Source organism: Galeopterus variegatus, unplaced genomic scaffold (assembly GCF_000696425.1).
Source record: "Galeopterus variegatus unplaced genomic scaffold, G_variegatus-3.0.2 Scaffold459, whole genome shotgun sequence".
NCBI classification, from domain to species: domain Eukaryota; kingdom Metazoa; phylum Chordata; class Mammalia; order Dermoptera; family Cynocephalidae; genus Galeopterus; species Galeopterus variegatus.
The window spans coordinates 299,360-318,662 of record NW_007726570.1 but is presented as its reverse complement, the minus strand read 5'-3'; the positions used below and the strand labels follow the sequence as shown (position 1 = coordinate 318,662).

General features: G+C 40.1%; 1 protein-coding gene across 1 annotated transcript in view; it reads left to right on the top strand.

Moving 5' to 3' along the window:
- Positions 1–792: 792 nt before the first annotated feature.
- PLAC1 (placenta-specific 1) overlaps positions 793–19,303 on the top strand; it is a 42,613-nt gene continuing 24,102 nt past the window's right edge. The window contains exons 1-2 of the mRNA XM_008569034.1: positions 793–873; positions 2,734–2,787. The gene's annotated coding sequence lies outside the window, so the exon portion shown is untranslated. The remainder of the gene's footprint in view (positions 874–2,733; positions 2,788–19,303) is intronic.

Genomic DNA, 19,303 nt, shown 5'->3' with positions numbered 1-19,303 from the left:
AACCATTCTGATCAGTCAGGAGCTAGGCCACCATGGCCCGTGAGGAAAAGCAGCAGGCTGTCCCTGCTCAGCACCAAGGCAGGATTTGCAGATGTTTCCTCTCTTTTTTCTAAACAACGTTGTGGCCGTCTCGGCACCATTTTGGTCTGGCCAGCATTTGCACAGAGCTTCATCTGCCAACGGGTACAGTCCAAAGCCAAGGGGAGCAGATGTCTCCCCTGAGTGGAGAGGCCTTTCACATTCCCTTGCTCAGAGTCCTTCCCCCAGGGGTGAATGGGAGCTGATCTGCTTTATCTCAAGACAGTTTCAATTCTGAGCCCACCTTGAACTCGAAAGAGAGGATCATTTATGCTGACCGACCAGAAAGCAATGTAGGCTGGTTTCCATCTCCAGGGCGCACTCTGGGGAGTTTGCAATCTGGAGAAAAGTTATCATTTTCAGGTCTGAATACCACACAGACATTGGACAACTTTAGGAAACGAACATTGACCTTCAGTTGGATTGCTCACCAGGTTGAGGCAGTAATCCAGCAAAACCAAAATTTGGATAAATATTTCAAGACTCTTGGCTGGGAAGGAGTCTGCCTTGCTCAATTAGAAAGTTGGAGACACCTGGTGTATTTGGGGGTGACACATTTTCTTTACAACTTGCAAATTAGAAAAGGAGGGTGGGGAAAGGGAGAGAGTGAACATATCCAGCCATCTTCTGAGAGGCATATACAGTGTGAGCAGTTCAGACACAGGATTCAAGTCAAAGAGGCCTGCTTCATCCTCTTCGAAGCCCTTCCCCATTCCCACCCTCGCCTTCACAAGGAGAAAACAGGACTTACTGCCTCAGAGGTCTTAAAGAGGGTCAAGGATTTATTTTTCATAAGTGAGTAACAATTTCTTATTCTAATGGGGGCAACGTAGAGTAATAGAGAATGAACTGGTCTAGGGGACGAGGGTGAGAGAGGAATGTCCCGGTTCCTTGACACTTAACAGTTTGAGCTTGGAAAGATATTGAACTTTTCTAAACCTGTTTCAGATTCTGTAAACACTGAAGCTGCATACAGAGCCTAGTAATAATACAGCCTCGAAAAATGTTTTCTGAATAAGTGAGAGCGAGAGAGAGCAAGGGAGGGAGAGTGTGAATAAAATACACGACAGAAGAAGGATTTGTGTGGTTCACAGAGTTTGTCTGAAGCTTAAATGAAATAATGGTTATGAGTTGTCGTGTTTTCTAACACTTTACAGCTAATAAAGTATCTGTGTACTCACTGTCTTAGTTGAATCTTACAAGGTGCCTCTGAGATAAGCAGGGTAAGGGCTGTCATCTGTCTGACAGAGCGAGCTGAGGCTCAGAGAGGTGGGGAGGCATTAGATTAAGGACCTGGGGCTCCAGATCCAGTTCTCCTTTGAACATACCATGCAAGCTCTCACTTTCAAATGAAATTGCTTTTAAAGGAGAAAGTGCAATGGGACCATTGCTTCAGATCTATGCCTTGCAACTAAGCACCTTTCATATAAAGGCTTAAGCAGCGCAGGTGGGTTCGGAAGAAGAGATATCATCAGGCTAGGACTAACGATGCTACTAGAGATTACAGTAAGACCTGTCTACCCAAAACACAATAGGCCAAGGGGAAATGGCCTTGGAATGACTTGTGTTGGGATTATCTAATATTTTTTGCAAAAGAACAATAGGGCCTCTAGTTGGCAGGGAACTAACTGTTGCTGTTTGGAACAACATGGGCCAGTGTAAGAAGGTTGACTGTGGACTCAGGTGAGCAAGCCAATATGTAATTAGTCTGCTCCCATCAGGTGCCTGGCCTCTCATGAAGACATCAGCTGTGCAGCAGGAGCAGACTTGTGGTCTGAATCTTCTCCAGGTTTCCATAGGTCTTAGAACCCTTGACTCATGGTGCTGAATGGGGTTGTTTAGGTCATAAAGTCCTGTCTCCATTCGATGAAGCCACTCCTGTCTGCTGAGTGGCTGCCCACCCTCCAGTGACAAAAAAATTTACTACCTCTACGTGTGTCGTTTCTAGTTTTGTGGTCTGGACAGTTTTGATGATGGTCATCTGTGTCATTGCCATTTCTGAGTGCATGGAGCAATAGGGGAATACGCTGTAAATGTATTCATTGTAAATGCACCTCATACAGGCAATTAGGCATTGAAAACAAAATTTTCATAAAGTAAATCCTGGTTTTTGTGCCCCAGGTTGGCTTGTTAAGAGGATACCTCAAAAAGTTTGTGAAAGGGTTTATATTATCTCTAAATTTTATTTTTCCATGAACTTTTTGAAGCACCCTGTATTTAAAGGAATCATTGTTCCCTAATTTATAACTTTTAAAAACATAGAATTAGATTTGTTTAAAGCAAGAGTTTTTAACCTGGGGTCTATTGCTCTTGGATTAGATACAGGAAGCTCGGTGAATTTTTCTGAAACAATGTGCAAAATTGTGTTTGCGTTTATACATTTTTCTGAGAAGAGAGTCTATAGCTTTCCTCAAATTCTCAAAGGAGTCCACACCCAAAGAGGTTAAGAACAATTGGCTTTAAAAAAAAAAAAAGGCAAAACTGTAATTGTGTTTGTGGATATTACAATAAGCAATTTCAAATGCAATTTATTAAGAAGGTGGCTTTGTCTCTGTCGGTTGCCATGGTCTGGTTCTCTTTCCCCTGCTGCCTCTGAAGGATGGGCACCCATGGGACATGCTGCCAGCTTTGACCTTCTGTCTGTCCTATTTGCAGGGTAATAGCTGTGCTAATAGGAGCTGAGTGGCAGTTGCTGTCGACTGGACTAAGGTATTATTTGATAAAATTTCCAAGTCCCTGTCCTCAATTCTCAACCCTAGAGTGCAGCCTATAAGGCAGACGTCTTTGTCACGTGGTTCCAGCTTTGGAATCCGATTGCTCTGTGATCTTGGACAAGTCCCTTAATCTCTCTGAGCCTCAGTTTCCTCATCTGATGGGGATAATAACAAGGTGGTTGTGAACAGAGGGGCTGACACAATGGTCAACCAGGGGGATTGCTTTGGGAAGTAATGGGAATTTTGGTTAAAGAGGTTACAAAAGGCCTCAGTTGCCCAGATAAGGGAAAGGGTCTGGGCTTGCTGTGGCAGGCAGTGAGGAGCAGCGAGGTGTGGCAACGAAAAGGGAACCGAGTCAGAGAGCCCAGCTGGGAGCCGGGAAGAAGAATCCAGAAATCAATGGTCAGCACCTGGGCTAGAATGAGGCCATGGAAACAAAGACAGGGGAAGGACGAAAGAGCTCACTGGTCTCTGGAGCCTTAGCCTGGAGTAGTGCAAAGATTTTTCTCTCTGTAAAGAGCAAATCCATTTTTGGTCTCTATATTTCTCTAGCATGAGAGATGCCTCTTTCATACAGGAACACGTGCCCAGCTTTAAGAAGACCAGGCAAAATAACTTGCAAAGGAGAGAAACCGAGAGTTGACTCTTCATGTAGCAAAATCGTTCTTCACCAAGGGATGCACACAGGGTCCTTTGACATAGGAACTGCCCTAACTTATGTGCGAGTTAGTGCCCTGCGTCCTGGGGATGTTTTGGGGTGTGGGGTGATGAAACATGTCCACAGTCCTCCTTCTCAGTCTCCGCCCAGGGTTCTACTTGATGTAACAGGTCTTGAGAGGCTTCTCAAGTGCAAAAGTACCTCTCAGCCTGCACAGGTTGGCCGTGGACCTGGTCCCATGGTGAACTGATTCTATTGACATTTCAGCGTGAAAAGTACAGAAGAGAGGTCTGCAAAGGGGACTGAGGATTCAGTTCCCTGGGGTGTCCCAAGGAAGCATTTCCTTCTCAGATTTGAGCAGTTCTCTTGGAAATATGAGCAAGGTGGTTTTGTGTGGATACCCCTCTGAGGCCTGGAAGCAGCACGTCTACCTATTAAGTGTGCCTGAGAAGCCCACGCCTGGCCCAATTTCTGTACATCCCGGGACGGCAGGACCCCTGGGGGCCATGCACTTGACTGAGGTTGCCCACAGAGGCTGGATTCAGCAGGGTTCAGCTCCTCCAGCTCAGGGGCAGGGCATAGCAAAGGTACCATATATTCACGATGGCTAGAAGAAGAGGATTTTGTATATGAGCTTGGAGAAAATTATAAGTGAAATAAGCCAGACACAGAAAGAGAAATATCCACACGCTCTCACTCATATGTGGGAGCTAAAATAATAATAATAATAATAATAATAATAATAATAATAATAATAATAATAATAATAATAATAATAATAATAATAATAATAATAATAATAATAATAATAATAATAATAATAATAATAATAATAATAATAATAATAATAATAATAATAATAATAATAATAATAATAATAATAATAATAATAATAATAATAATAATAATAATAATAATAATAATAATAATAATAATAATAATAATAATAATAATAATAATAATAATAATAATAATAATAATAATAATAATAATAATAATAATAATAATAATAATAATAATAATAATAATAATAATAATAATAATAATAATAATAATAATAATAATAATAATAATAATAATAATAATAAAAGTTGGACTTTTAGAAGTAGAGAGTAGAACTGTGGTTACTACGGGCAGGAAAGGGGAGGGGTAAAGGGGGATAGTGAGCGGTTGGTTAATGTGGACACAAAATTGCAGCTAGATGGGAAAAATAAGGCCTATTTGTGTACAGTAGTGACAGGCATCTATAATTAATAAAATTTATTGTATGTTGTTAAATGGCTAAAAAGAGGAGCTTAAATATTCTCACAAAGGAACGATAAATTTTTGCGATGATGAATTTGCTAACTATTCTGATTTGATCACTACACATTGTATTCATGTACTGATACATAACTCTGTACCCCATAAATATGTACACGCAATACGTTTCAATTAAATTTTAAAAGGATTTTTTTTTTATAAACGTTAAAGAAATATAAAAGTGACTTTGTTGCATTTGAATTGCCTTTGCTGAATGAATAGAGCCCTGTGGCTCCAGGGCTTAGAGAAGATTGTGTGGTGATCACGTAATTCTTTTTGTAAGTTTCTATAGAGATATATTTCCTCATATACAAACATCTGTGCAATTGTGTTTGGGAGCCCCAGGCTAAAACTAAGACCCTGACATCGTTGAAACTTTGTCGGATAGAAGCTAGGGATGGGGAAACCCGTTTAATTGCTGCAAGTAGTTTTTAGCTTATAAGTGATGAAACCTTTGACATTCACTTAGGACCAACTCCTTGTTTTAGTGATGACAGCAGCTCTTATATATTGAGAGCTTCCTATGTGCCTGGCACTGTGCTAAACCCTTTAATACATAAATCTCACTTAATCTTCACAATATCCTTAAACTGAGGTACCAGCATTGTCCCCCATTTTACAGATGAGGAAAGTGGTGGAAAGAGAGGTCTAGGAACTTGACTTAAGCTAAGGCAGCCAGGAAGTGGAGAGCTGGGATTTGAACCCATAATCTTAATGACCCTGCAAATCTTCCCCGGGAGAACTACTCAAGAGTTTTCTCCCTGCAAATTTAAAGCAAATACTCTCTAGTGAAATTAAAATGTGGTTCAAGAAGCAAAAATTATTTTGAGAGGAGGAATATATACAAAGTTGTCTACAGGGGAGGCAGGGTAGCACTTCTGCAGACTGGTTTGTTATTGGAGCTATTGTTATTGGACAACGAGGCGATGGCAGGGAGTCTGACAGCCAGTGCCTTGAACTGGGCTTGAACCCCGAGAGGGAGAGGCCCAAGGGTCAGAGGCTAATAGGCCTGGGAAGGTGGCACCAGGGGAGCTGCTTCCAAACCCGGAGTCTGAGTATGATCTAGAGTTGGGCAGAGGGAACGTCCAGCTCTTTGCACTAAGCCTACACCTGTCTTGTGGCTGCTGTCTTTTTTAATAATATTTTTTGACTGGTTATTGCTGGCATATAGGAAAGTTTTGATTTCCGTGTGTTCACTGTGCATCTAGCTACTGTACTGAACTCCTGTTAATTCTGATGTAAAATTACAGTTCACTCGCATCTCTTAGGTTTTCCAATGCAAACATATCATTGCAAATATATATATATATATATATATATATATATGAGGGTACTTCAAAAGGTTTATGTGAAAATAGAATTGAAAGATGATACAAATCTTTCCATGAACTGTTTGAAGTACCCTCATATATATAGTCTCCATTTTACAGATAAGGAAACTGAGGTTCAGAGATGCTTAGTAACTTCCTCTAGGTCACACAGCTAATAAGTGACAGTGCACAGATTAAAAAATAGGCCTAACTTCAGATCCTGAGCTCTAATTACTATACAATATCTCTCTTATATGTATATCACATTTTTTTGTAAAAATGGCATGATACTGTACACATTCTTTGTAATCTCCTTCTTTCACTTAGCAATAACTTTCCTACATGCCTAAATATTATTTAAAAACATGATTTTAATAGATGCATAAAATACCTTCATTATAAAAGTATAATAATTAACATTTATTGAGTGCTTAAAATGTATTAGGCATCTTAACATGGATTATTTTATATAAATTGTGTTTACATGAGGCCACGATTACCAGCTGTTATGGTCACATCAGTTCCAAGACTCCAGCCTGCCACTCTCCTACCTGCTGTCACCCCAGCCTGTCTCCCCAACCAACTTTGAGCTGTGGGATCCACGTGGATGGCTGTGTCATCCAATGCAAAGTGCCCTTGTCTGATACACATGGGTAAGAAGCAAGCAGCAGGTGTCTGGACTGAGCAGAAGGCATGGCAAGGGTGACACCAGTGAACCTTGATGTTGGTAGGGGTTCCTAGGGGGACTTATGTTACTAGTTGTATTAGTCCATTTCTGTTGCTTATAACAGAGTACCTGAAACTGGGTGATTTACAAAGAAATGAAATTTATTTCTTACAGTTTAGAGGCTGAGAAGTTGAAGGTCCAGGGAACACATCTGGTGGGGGCTTTCTTCTTGATGGTGACTCTCTACAGTGGTGCAGGGTATCACATGACAGATGGCTGAGCAAGAGAGAGCTAAGGTTCTTACTTGCTCTCTTTATAAAGCCGTCAGAACCATGTCCAGTACTCCATGAACAGATCAATCCATTCACAAAGGCACAGTCCTCACAATCTAATCACCACTTCAAGGCCCCATCTTTCAATTACCATAATCTGATTTCCTACCTTCTTAGCACTGTTACAATGGGGGTCAAGCTTAAATGAGTTTTGGGGGAACATTCAATCCACAGCACTAGTCTAAATATGGGACCAAGCAAAACTGTTCTCCTCTAGTTTCCTAGAAGCTTTGAGATGATACTGGAACCCAAGGAAAACCATGACAGAAAAGAGATTTTAGGAGGTGCAGGAGCCAAAAGTGAATAGACACCATTGGTGGGTTGAGGGGGTGAGGTATAGTGAAAACATCAACATTAATATCTTACCCACAAATATTATCCCTTCCATTGATGCTTAATGTCTATTTAATGCACACTTGCTGCTATGGACTGACTTGTGTCTCCCCTCCAAAAAATTCATATGCTGAAGCCCTAACCCGCAATGTGATGGTATTTGGAGATAGGGCCTTTGGCAGGTAATTAGGTTTAGATGAGGTCATGAGGGTGAGGCCACTGTGATGGGATTAGTGCCCTTATAAGAAGAGACACCAGAGAGCTTGCTTACTTTCTCTTCACCCACACGCACCAAGACAATGCCATGTGAGGCGAGAAGAGTGCCCTCACTAAGAACCAAATTGACCAGCACTTTGATCTTAGACTTTCCAGCCTCCAGAACTGTGAGAAATAAATGTCTGTTGTTTATGTTTTTGTTATGGCAGCCTGAGCAGATTAAGACACTGGCCATTTACTTCAACTGATTACCTACCTTTTGATAGCTATAGAGTATGGTTTATGCTTCTCAGATGGCTCTCAGAATAACATTAGAAAATACTCTTTAAAAAATCCACAAACGGGCCGGCCCAGTGGCGCACTGGATAGTGTGCCGCTTGGGAAGCGCAGCGGCGCTCCCGCCCGAGGGTTCGGATCCCACATACAGACCGGTTCCCGCTCACTGGCTGAGCGAGGCGCGGGGGCAACACCGAGGGTTGCGATCCCGTTGCCGGTCCCGGTCCGGTACGGGGGCGACACTGAGGGTTGCGATCCGTTGCCGGACACAGAAAAAAAAAAAGACAAAAAAAAAAAAAAATCCACAAACAATTACTGAGTACTTACTGTGTGCCAAGCACTCTTCTAAGCAGTGGCCAAGGTAGGCATGAACCTTGCCTTCATGTAGCTTGCAATCTAGTAGGAAAGGTAGGTGTTGAACAAATAATCTTACAAATAATGATTTCATTTCAATTGTTATGTGATGCTAGTGAAGGGAAGTGTAAGGGGCTATGAATGGATATAACATGGGACCATGACCTGGAGAGGGAGGGCAAAATAATTTCCCTGGGGACAATGAATCATGATGGATAAGTAGGAGTTATCCAGACAAAATGTGTGCACATGCACGTGTGTGTGTGTGTGTGTGTGTGTGTGTGTTCCAGCAGGCATAGTGGGAGATGACAACATTACTAGCAGAAAGAATGGCACCACATTTTTTATTGTGGTAAAATACACACAACAAACTTTACTATTTTAACCATTTGAAATTATACAGTTCAGTGGCATAAAGTACATTTACAGTGTTATGCAGCCATCACCACTATCTAGTCCCAGAACATTTTTGTCATCCCAAAAGGAAATCCTATTAAGTACTCACTGTCCATTCTTCCCTCCCCTCAGCCCTACATAACCACTAATCTATTTTCTGTCTCTGTGGATGTACATAATCTGGATATTTCATATAACTGGGATCCTTAGGATGTTTGTCCTTCTGTGTCTGGCTTATTTCACTTAGTATAATGTTTTTGAGGTTCATCCATGTTATAGTATGTACCAAGCTTCATTCCTTTTCGTGGCTGAGTAATATGCCATTGTATGGACATACCGTATTTCTTTTATCCATTCATCAGTTAATGGATATTGGATTGTTTCCACCTTTTGGCTATTGTGAATAGTGCTGCTGTGAACATTCATGTACAAGTTTCTGTTTGAACACCTATTTTCAATTCTCTTGGATCTATACCTAAGAATGCATTTGCCAGGTCATATAGTAATTCTGTGTTTAACTTCCTGAGGAACCAGAGAATGCCACCACTTTTATTGTCGAAAAGAAAAACTCAACAACCAAAATATAATCATATGAAGATATATTTGCAGCTTAAAACAATACACATTTATTATTTCAGTTTCCATGGCTCAGAGTCTGGGCACCACTTAGCTGGGTCCTTTGCCCAGGGTGTCACAAGGCTGCAGTTCAGGTGCTGTCTAGGATGCATTCTCATCTGGAGCTTGGGGTACTCTTCCAAGCTTGTGCGGGTTGTTGGAAGAATTTAGTTCCTTGCTGTTATGGTACTGAGATCTTTGGCTCCTAGAGGCTGCCCCTGTCTTCACAACCTGGCTGTCTGCTTCTTCGAGGCCAGCAGGAAAGGCTCTCTCTCTTCAGGAAGGGCCCAGCCCCTCTTTTAATAGCTTTCACCTGATTAAGTCAGGGCCACCCAAGATAACCTCCCTTTTTGATTACCTTAAAATCAACTGATATGAGACCTTAATTATATCTTGAAGCTATATTTTGGAACATTATGATAAGTAGTCTTGCCAAATTAGTGACAAAATGGATCCTATTCTCAAGGAAGAGAATCAAAGTGAGTCATTCAGTGCACACCCATCACTCCAGTTAGAAAAACCACACAAACAGCATTTTCTATTGGCCAGCCCAGGGGTAAACATGAACCTCTTCAGGTGACAGGCTGGACTCTTTGTCACAGTCCCCAATCACCACCGAGACTGGTGATACCCTCATCCAATTTGAATACATTGAGGACAGGGCATATCTGAATCATCTCTGTCATCCCAGTGCCTGGCACAGTCAACATTTGCTGGTGGAAGCAAGACAGGAATGCCACCTACCCCCCAGGAGAGACGGTCTTGAGCACAGTCTGTCTTTGCCATGTTCCTTCAGTGTCCTGAGTCTCCTCTACCCTCGCAGCAACCTCCTCTCCAACGTCCATCACTTTGGGTGGCACCACCACAGTCATTCAGTGACGAGCAAGCCAGCTTATAGCACTTTTCACATAAACCAAGTTGGCAAATCACAGAAACCAACGTTTGTCAGACCCAGATATCCTGATTCTTGTTTTGAACAAAATGATCATCAATCCCTCGGGCAAGTCCCCTAATCTCTGGGCATTTGCTTTTCCCCGCTATAAAATGGGAATCCTATTCCTGGTTTCCAGTCACCACACAGCACTGTGGGGAGAGTCAAAGCTGACTCTGGATGTCACACTCAGGATATATGAACATCCCTGAGCTTGTGGAGCCCCATCAAGTGGGCAGTGACTGGGCATGATCCCCTTTGGAGCCTGTCACTGCTGTTGACATTGAGAATACCAGTGTGGGAACAAATGCTGTCTTTGTGACAGGCTCAACTACAGGGGCCTCTCTTTCCCTAAGCTGGCAGCTGAGGCTAAGTACTTGAGATCCCTGGGCCAGCTGTTGTGAAGTAAACGCCAGGCAGTAGGTAAGTCAGGATTCAGAACTAGGCAGAAAGCCAGGCTTGAGTGGGAGCACTGACAGACAGGGAGCACAGAAGTTGGCAAACAATTGTTTTCCGAGGAGATTTCAAAAAATACAATCTTGTTTAGATTAGGTAGACAAAGCACCAACATGGGGGCTACCTGAAAATTCCTGCTCTGACTCACTATCGTCTGAAGAAGAGTCTGGAACTAGAAAGGCACTGTGAGCAATGTTTCCCTTTGAAGTTAGCTGGGAGCTTACAAAGGGCAGTGTTGTTTCCACTGAGGAAGAATGATAGCCCCGCATAATGGTGTCCTTATTCTATAAACCTCAGACCTTGTGCGATGAGGGGGCAGTGAGCCTGCAGGCCCCAGCAAAGGGGGAGGGGATGCTTGGCAAAATGCACGTGCTTCTAGCCTGCCTGCTGGTCAACATGGAGGGTCTTTCCTAGGAAGATGGAGTGCTCAAAGTCAGGGTCTGTTTCAACTCCCTTCCTTAGGAGGATTGTGAAACCATCCCAAGATACCTTTTGAATTTGATGATGGCAGATAAAAGTTTCCAAGTGGACATAGCTTCCATCATACTTGGTGGATTTCAGTGAAACATGGCACGAGCTTAAAGCTTCTAGAGATTAAAAAAAAAAAAGACAGATGAGAAAAAATGGACGAGCCCATTGTTTGAAATCAGAGTAAGAATGGTGGTATTTCTGAGCGGTGGGATTCCTATGATACAAAAGGAGAAATCAGTAGGCCAGCGTATTGGACAGCTATTAGGGAATGGAGCCCCCCAAATTGGACTTTAACGTAGCCTTGACCAACTTTGGGATGCCTATGGTATTGCATCATGCATGCTCATGTCAGGGACCACTTCCAAAATTCTGACTCATCTCCTAGGCCAACAAAACCATGTCAGCATGTGAATTACACTTCTGGTGTCATCCCAGGGAATTTTTGTCAGCCCTGGTGCCCGGGAATGATTCCATTCGGTCTGGGAGAAGCTGTGTGGTTCGACGGCAAGAACCATGAGGAGCCTTGTCCAGTCCTAGCTCTGTCACCAAGTAACTGTCATTCTGAGTGCATCTTTTAAACAATCTGTGTCTGGTTTCTTCAGTGGTTGAAAGAGACTGTTTAATTTGATGATTTAGTTTCTTCCAGCTTTAAAAATAAAAATGTCTGTTTCTTAGCTTTGCATTCAACAAAAAATTGTTGGGGATATGCAAATAATCCAATTTTATAATTTTCTTTAGGCATGAAAGGGATCTTAAAGACTATTTAGCCCAACCCCTTTATCATACAGATGTAGAAATCAAGGCCCAGAGAGAAGGGATTTGCTCAATTAGTGCAGAGTCAGGGTTAGAGATTAGGTTTCTTGATTCCCAGTACAGTGCATTTTCCACTACATTTATTTTTAAATCAAACTAATACATGAGCATGGTTTAAAAATATCAAATAATACAGAAGAAGTTATAATAAAAAACAACGGTTCTCTGCCTCACCCCTCCCCACCCCCATTCCCACTCCTCAGAGGCAACGATTTTGAACAGATTCTGTTTTCAATTCATCTGGTGTTTACTTCTGTGTCTCTAAATAACAGGCCTCTACTCCTATTTCTTGATTTATCCATTTTGGACCTTATCTATTGACTCCCTCCTATAAAAACTGAGGATTTAGCTCATTTAACATTACTCCTAACCACCTCTCTTTCCTCCACCTCACCCTGCTTGAGAGTATTATTTTTATGAGATTTTTAAATTCACTTTCAAAAATACGAGTAGCATACAGTAAAATTTACTTTTTTAGGTGTACAGCTCTATGTGTTTAGGCAAATACGTAAAGTCATATAACTACTACCACAATCACAATATAGAACAGTTTCATCACCCCCCAAATTCCCTCATGCTGCCCTTTGTAATCACTTCTCCCTTTACCCCCAATCCCTTGCCTTTTCTAGAAGGGGGCAGAATCAGACAGTATGTGACCTTCTGAGACTACTTTCTTTCACTTGTTATAACTATTTTGAGATTTGTGGGCCAGTGCTTCATTCTTTTGTATTGCTGAGTTGTATTCCATTGCATGGATGTACCACAGTTTATCCATCCACCAGCTGAAGGACTTTGAGGTTGTTTCCAGTTTATGCCATTGGTGACTTTTTAACTTGATATCATATACTTACACCTCTGTTTCTTGCACCATCATCCACTGTTATTAAATAGGTCTTCCTTTTCAGAATAGTAAATGCTTTTGACTGATTTCAAAACATGACACTTTTATTTTCTTCAGTCTCAGCTTTAGACATATTTAATTTGAGGGTGTAATTTCTCATGGGAGTGGGAAGGCTTAGTTTAAATGTTATCCAGAGCCCTGTTCAGGGCTACAGCCATTCTAAGTGCCTCCTGTGGCATAGACGTGCTTGTTGCTGGGAAGATATACATTCACTTTCTGTTGTGACCGTTGCTAACTCAGGCAGTAATTTTGGGGAAAAAGACCTTTCTTCATGTGGATTTCAGCTTTTGTCTGTCATGCTTTTTCTGTTCCAGCTGCCTTCACCAGTGAGCACAAAGCCACATTTCAAAGGAGACTGACAAATTATCCCCAGCTGCCAGAAGGAGGTTAGCTTTCTGTGCGTTCTGTGTCCCCCTTCTCTGATAACCAATAGGTTAACTTTCTAAAGGGAACTGACAAAATCAAAAATTGTCCTTTCACCCAAATGGGGATTCTTTTCTTTTTTAAAAATATGTGGATTTATAATATTTCTCTCCATTTCTACTCCAGTTTACACCAGGAAATACAGTATAAATGATCACAACTGAACCTCTGTTGTTTGCAAGATTCATATGAATGCATTTTTTTTAAGTTCTCACAAGATCTAAATTATTTTTTAAATTAGCTAGCACAGGATCTTCCCTCAATAGCTATTTAAATGCTGAATGATGTGTAAGATGGATATATTTGATATATGTATATACTGTTACATTTCACTTGCATTTTTAATCATCTTTGTACGTATTTTATCTATCTAGCACTTGCAGTGCATAACAGGAGTGAGTCTAATGCCTAACACACTACCCTACACATAGTAGGTGCTCAGTAAATGCTCTTTGAATTGAAATGATCCAAATCAGTGTCATGTACACACGATGGTGGAGTATTCCATGTAACTGCAGTGAGTCAGGCATTCTCAAACACTAATGGGAATGCAAATCGGTACAACTCTCCCACAGGGCAACTTGGCAAAATGTGCCAAAGCCTTAACAGTGTTCTCATCCTTTCCCCCAGTAATTGTCTTTCTAAGGATTTATCCTTAAAAAATTAATAGAGATGCACAACAACATATAAATACTAGGAAATTTATCATAGCATCATTTAAAATAAAGAAAAAGTAGAAACATTTTAAGTTGTACATACTATGAAATCCTACTTGGTAACATTTATACTATGAAATGCTGTGTGATTTATATAAATTCGTGTTTAGAAGATATTTAACAACATAGGGAAATGCTCACAACCTAAATTAAATAGGGGAAGGAAGGATACACAAAGGAACGTACAGTATGATCCCAAGTGTGAGTGTGTATGTGTGTGTGTGGAAAAAAAGAACACTGGAAAGAAATACATAGGAAATTAACAATAGTTATCTCTACATCATGAGATTATGAGTGATTTTCATTTTCTTATTTTTGTAATGAGTTTCTCCTACTTTAAACTCTTTAAAGTATCTTTTTGAAAAAATAAATACTACTTATGATAAATGGAGGGCTTGCATTTATAAAATCATAGTAACAAGGTGTGGAATCAATCGTTTCTCCAACCAAAGTCAAATCTTCAGATGCCACGTGGACAGTCACCGCAGTGTTCAGTTTTCAGAAAGACGAAATAAAGCCCTGAAGTCTTTTCAAGTTTAAGTGCTCTGAGCTCCAGTTTGATATTAAAAGGCAAATGTGTTCATCCTTTGTCTCTAGGCCTAGTTAATTTTCATCCTTTCCTCTCTCCATCTCCACCCCTTTTTAAACTGTCCAGATCTGTGGAACAAATGTTGAGCAAACTGAAAATAAATAAAATCCAATGGCTTTAAGATACCACAAAGCCCTCCCTTCCTGTGTACTAATGGCTACCTGCCCATTCTACTCCCCTGAGTAGAGGGCTGGAGTCAGCCAAGATGGAGGCTTTTCTGATTCAAGCATGAAAACTGCAAATGCTCAAAAGAGAGAAAAAAAATCTGAAAAGATTGAGATGCAACGTGTACAACCCTCCCTCTCTTACATTCTTAGCTTCACATAATATAAACTGGTGGGCTCTGCTGGGAAAAATACTAAGTAAAAACCCATCCATAGAAGGCAGATATATTAAGGACTATTCACATTTTGAAGAAATTACAGAATCCTAGACCTTTAGAGTTAAAAGGAAAATAGTCCAACAAGTATAGGGCTCTTTCCAAATACCAGATACTATGTTGATCAAAATGTTATCTCATAAAAGAACCACCTACCAGTGCAACCCATTTTCTAGATGAGAAAACCAAAACCCAGGGAGGAGTTGTGAGTTGCCTTGATTTGTTGGCTGCATAGTTGGGACTAGATTCTACATCTTCTGGAGACTCTTGGTGAAAAAGATACATTTTTCTAGTATAATTGTTCCCTCAGCCCCAGATATTCCAAATACTTACTGTGCTCTTGTGCTTGGGTATTTTCCTAACAGCTCAAGCTAATCAGGTACAAAATTAAACTCGTGATGTTTCCCCTGTCTCCCCATCACCCAGGACCTAAACAAAGATCTGTTTTTGCCTTTTTACTCTCTTTTACCTCCCACAACAGTCTGTTAACAAGTCCTGTCAATTTTTCCTTAAAAAAATACCTCCAGATGCTACCCTACCAACCAGACAACTCAACCTCTACCTCCTTAAGAAAACCCTTCTTGACAACTTCAGCCCACATTGCTGCCTCTCTTGTGGCTTTATACAGCACCTCTGGTCTGCATCACACAATGCAGTTTAGCACTTGTCATTTAGGGGCAATTAGCATTTGTTCAGCAGCATTCATTCATGCAACAAGCATATATTGAGTGTCTACTCTATGCCAGGTCCTGAGAGGAAGAATTCATTTTTCTTGTCCTCCCAACTAGACATTAAATACCTTGAGAGTTGAGGCCACATCTTTCTCCGTACTCTCTTATACACCCAGTGCAGTTCTGGGCACATATTGAAAACCTGTTAGTTCAGGAGCAGTACAGACTCAAGGAACCCATCACCAGTTGAGCAGCTGGAGAACTCTGGGGATGCTTTAGTCTATGGTTTTGCTTCAACATCTCACAAGCTACATGAGTATGACACACTCACTGAACAAAGATGGCATGTTAAAATATGATCTGAACCCGTGGCCTTGGTGTTATCAGCACCACACTCTCCCAATGAGCCACGGGTCGGCCATAAAATATCTTCAGAGATAAGTGATGAGATTTAATAACTAATCAGAGATGTGTGAGCCTAAAAGTCAACTGAGAACTTCTGCTTCCAAGAAGATGGAATAGATGTGCTTTTCCCTATTCCTCTTGCTAAGTACAATCAAAAACCCTAGACATTATATATATATATATATAAAAAACATAAAAAGATATATATATATATATATATAAAACCCTACACATTATACATATATATAGAACATTAAAAGATATATATATAAAACCCTACACTTTATATATACACACACACACACGTCCATACATACATACATATACACACAGATTGGCTAAGGACCTCAGGTCCCAAAGAATGACATGGTGCTGAGTTTCCTGGGCTTTGTTTTTGCCTCACATATCCCAGACAGGCTACTGGAGAGGTCTGCAATAGGAGCAGATATTTTTTAAAAGCCTCAACAAAAGCTTACTCTCTCTAGCCAAAGGACCAGGCAAGTGGCTTCCTAGAAAGACAAACAAACAAACAAACAAAAAAACCCACTTTTAGACAGTTACTGCTCTACTATAGCCAAATACCACAGGAAAAACTGTGACCCCCTACCCCCTACCATGGCAGCAAAGTGGGGAACCTAACTTCTACCCCAGTCTGGCAGTAACAAGACAGCACCTCTCCTTTTTTCCTGCTAGAGCAGTATTAGAAAAAAATCAGCTAAAACAAAAGGCTTAAATAAGACCCAGGGTCTCATAATATCCAAAATGAAAAGGATTCAATTGAAAATCATTCTCCACACCAAGAACCAGGAAGATCTCAAACTGAATAAAACAGACAATCAATACATGCCAGCACCAAGATGACTGAGCTGTTAGAATTATTGGACGAAGATTTGGAAAAAGCTAGTATGAAAGTGCTTCATTGTGAAATTACAGACGTGCTTGAAATAAATAAAAAGAACAGAAAGTCTCAGCAAACAAATAAGAAGATATGAAGAACCATATGTATATTTTAGAACTGAAAAACACACTCACCAAGATGAAAATCTTAATGGACAGACTCAACAGAAATATGGAGGGGACAAAGGAAAGAATCACTGAACATGAATATATACCAATAGAAATTACACGAAGAGAAAACAGACTGGAAAAAAAATTAACATAGCCTCAGGGTCCTGTGGCAGGATTATGAAAAAATATAGCATTTATGTCATTGGAGTCCCAGGATTAGAGGACAAAGAGAGTGGGGCTGAAAAGTATTTGAAGGAATAATGGCTGAAGTTTTTCCAAATTTGGCAAAAGATGTAACCCTAAAGATTCAAAAAGCTAAGAGAACCCCAAACAGGATAAATGCAAAGAAATCCACACTAAGACTCATCATAGTCAAACTTCTGAAAACTGAAGACAAAAAAAAAAAAAAATCTTGAAAGCAGACAGAGGAAAAACAATATTACTAACAGAAAAACAATGATTTGAATGACAGCAGTTTCCTCATCAGAAGCCATGTAGGCCAGAAGGAATTAGTACATTTTTCAAGTGCTGAAAGAAAAAAACTAAATCCTCTATCCCACAAATACTATCATTCAGGGATGAAGAGAAATCAAGACATTCACAAATGAAGGAAAATTAAGAGAATCTGTCCCCATCCAACCTATTCTGAAAGAATAGCTGAGGGAAGTTCTCTAAACCGAATGAAAATGATAAAAAAAGAAATCTTGGAACATTCAGAAGAAAGAACACAATAAGCAAAAACATAAATAAATAAAATAGACTTTCCTTACCCTCTTGAGTCTTCAAAATTTTGTTTGATGATTGAAGCAAAAATAACACTGTCCGATGTAGTTCTAAACGTATGTAGAGGAAATATTTAAACAGTTATAAGCTGGGAAATAAAGGGACATTAATAGACATAAGGTTTCTACAGTTCACTCAAACTGGTAAGATAACACTATCAGTAGACTGTGATAAGTTATGCATATACGGTGTAATCCCTAGAGCAGCCACTAAAAATATATACAAAGATATACACTCAAAACCACCACAAATAGATCAAAATGATATTCCACAAAATATTTAAGTGCCCATATGGCAGGGAAGAAAAAAACAAAAAAAAACCCCAAAACTAAAAAATTAAATGGAGTGCTTGCTCCAGCAGCACACATACGAAAAAAAAAAAAAGAAAAAAAAAAAGAATTAAATGGCAGGCTTAGACCCTAACGTATACATAATTACATGTAAAAATGTAAAAGTCTAAATTCACCAATCAGAAGACAGAGATTGGTAGAGTGGATAAGATCCAATAATATGCACACTACAAGAAACTCACCTTAAATATAATGATATAATGAGGTTGAAAGTAAAAGGATGGAAATATATACATTATGCAAACATTAATCAAAAGAAAGCATTAGTGTCTATGTTAATATCAGATAGACTTCAGAGAACAAAAATTACCAGAGACAGAGAGGGACATTATTTAATGATAAAAGGGTCAATTCACCAAGAAGACATAACAATCCTAAATGTGTATGTGCCAAAGGACTAATATCCAGAATATATAAAGAACTCAAACATCTTTACAAGAAAAAAACAAGCAACCCAATCAAAAAATGGGCAAAAGAGCTAAGTAGGCATTTCTCTAAAGAAGATATGCAAATGGCCAACAGTCATATGAAAAAATGCTCAACATCACTCAGCATCCGGGAAATGCAAATCAAAACCACACTGAGATACCATCTCACCCCAGTTAGGATGGCAAAAATCCAAAAGACGCTGAAAGATAAATGCTGGCATGGTTGCAGAGAGAGGGGAACTCTCATACATTGTTGGTGGGAATGCAAAATGGTGCAACCCCTATGGAAAATGGTTTGGAGGTTCCTCAAACAGCTGAAGATAGAGCTACCATACGATCCAGCTATCCCACTACTGGGAATATACCCAAAGGAATGGAAAACATCAAGTCGAAGGTATACCTGTTTCCCAATGTTCATTGCAGCACTCTTCACAATAGCCAAGAGCTGGAATCAACCCAAATGTCCATCATCGGATGAGTGGATACAGAAAATGTGGTATATCTACACAATGGAATACTACTCAGCTATAAAAATGAATGAAATACTGCCATTTGCAACAACATGGATGGACCTTGAAAGAATAATACTGAGTGAAACGAGTCAGGCAGAGAAAAAGAAATACCACATGTTCTCACTTATTGGTGGGAGCTAAAAAAAAATAAAAACAAAAAACAAATCAATTCACTCACATACACACACACACACACACACACACAAAAAAAAAAAC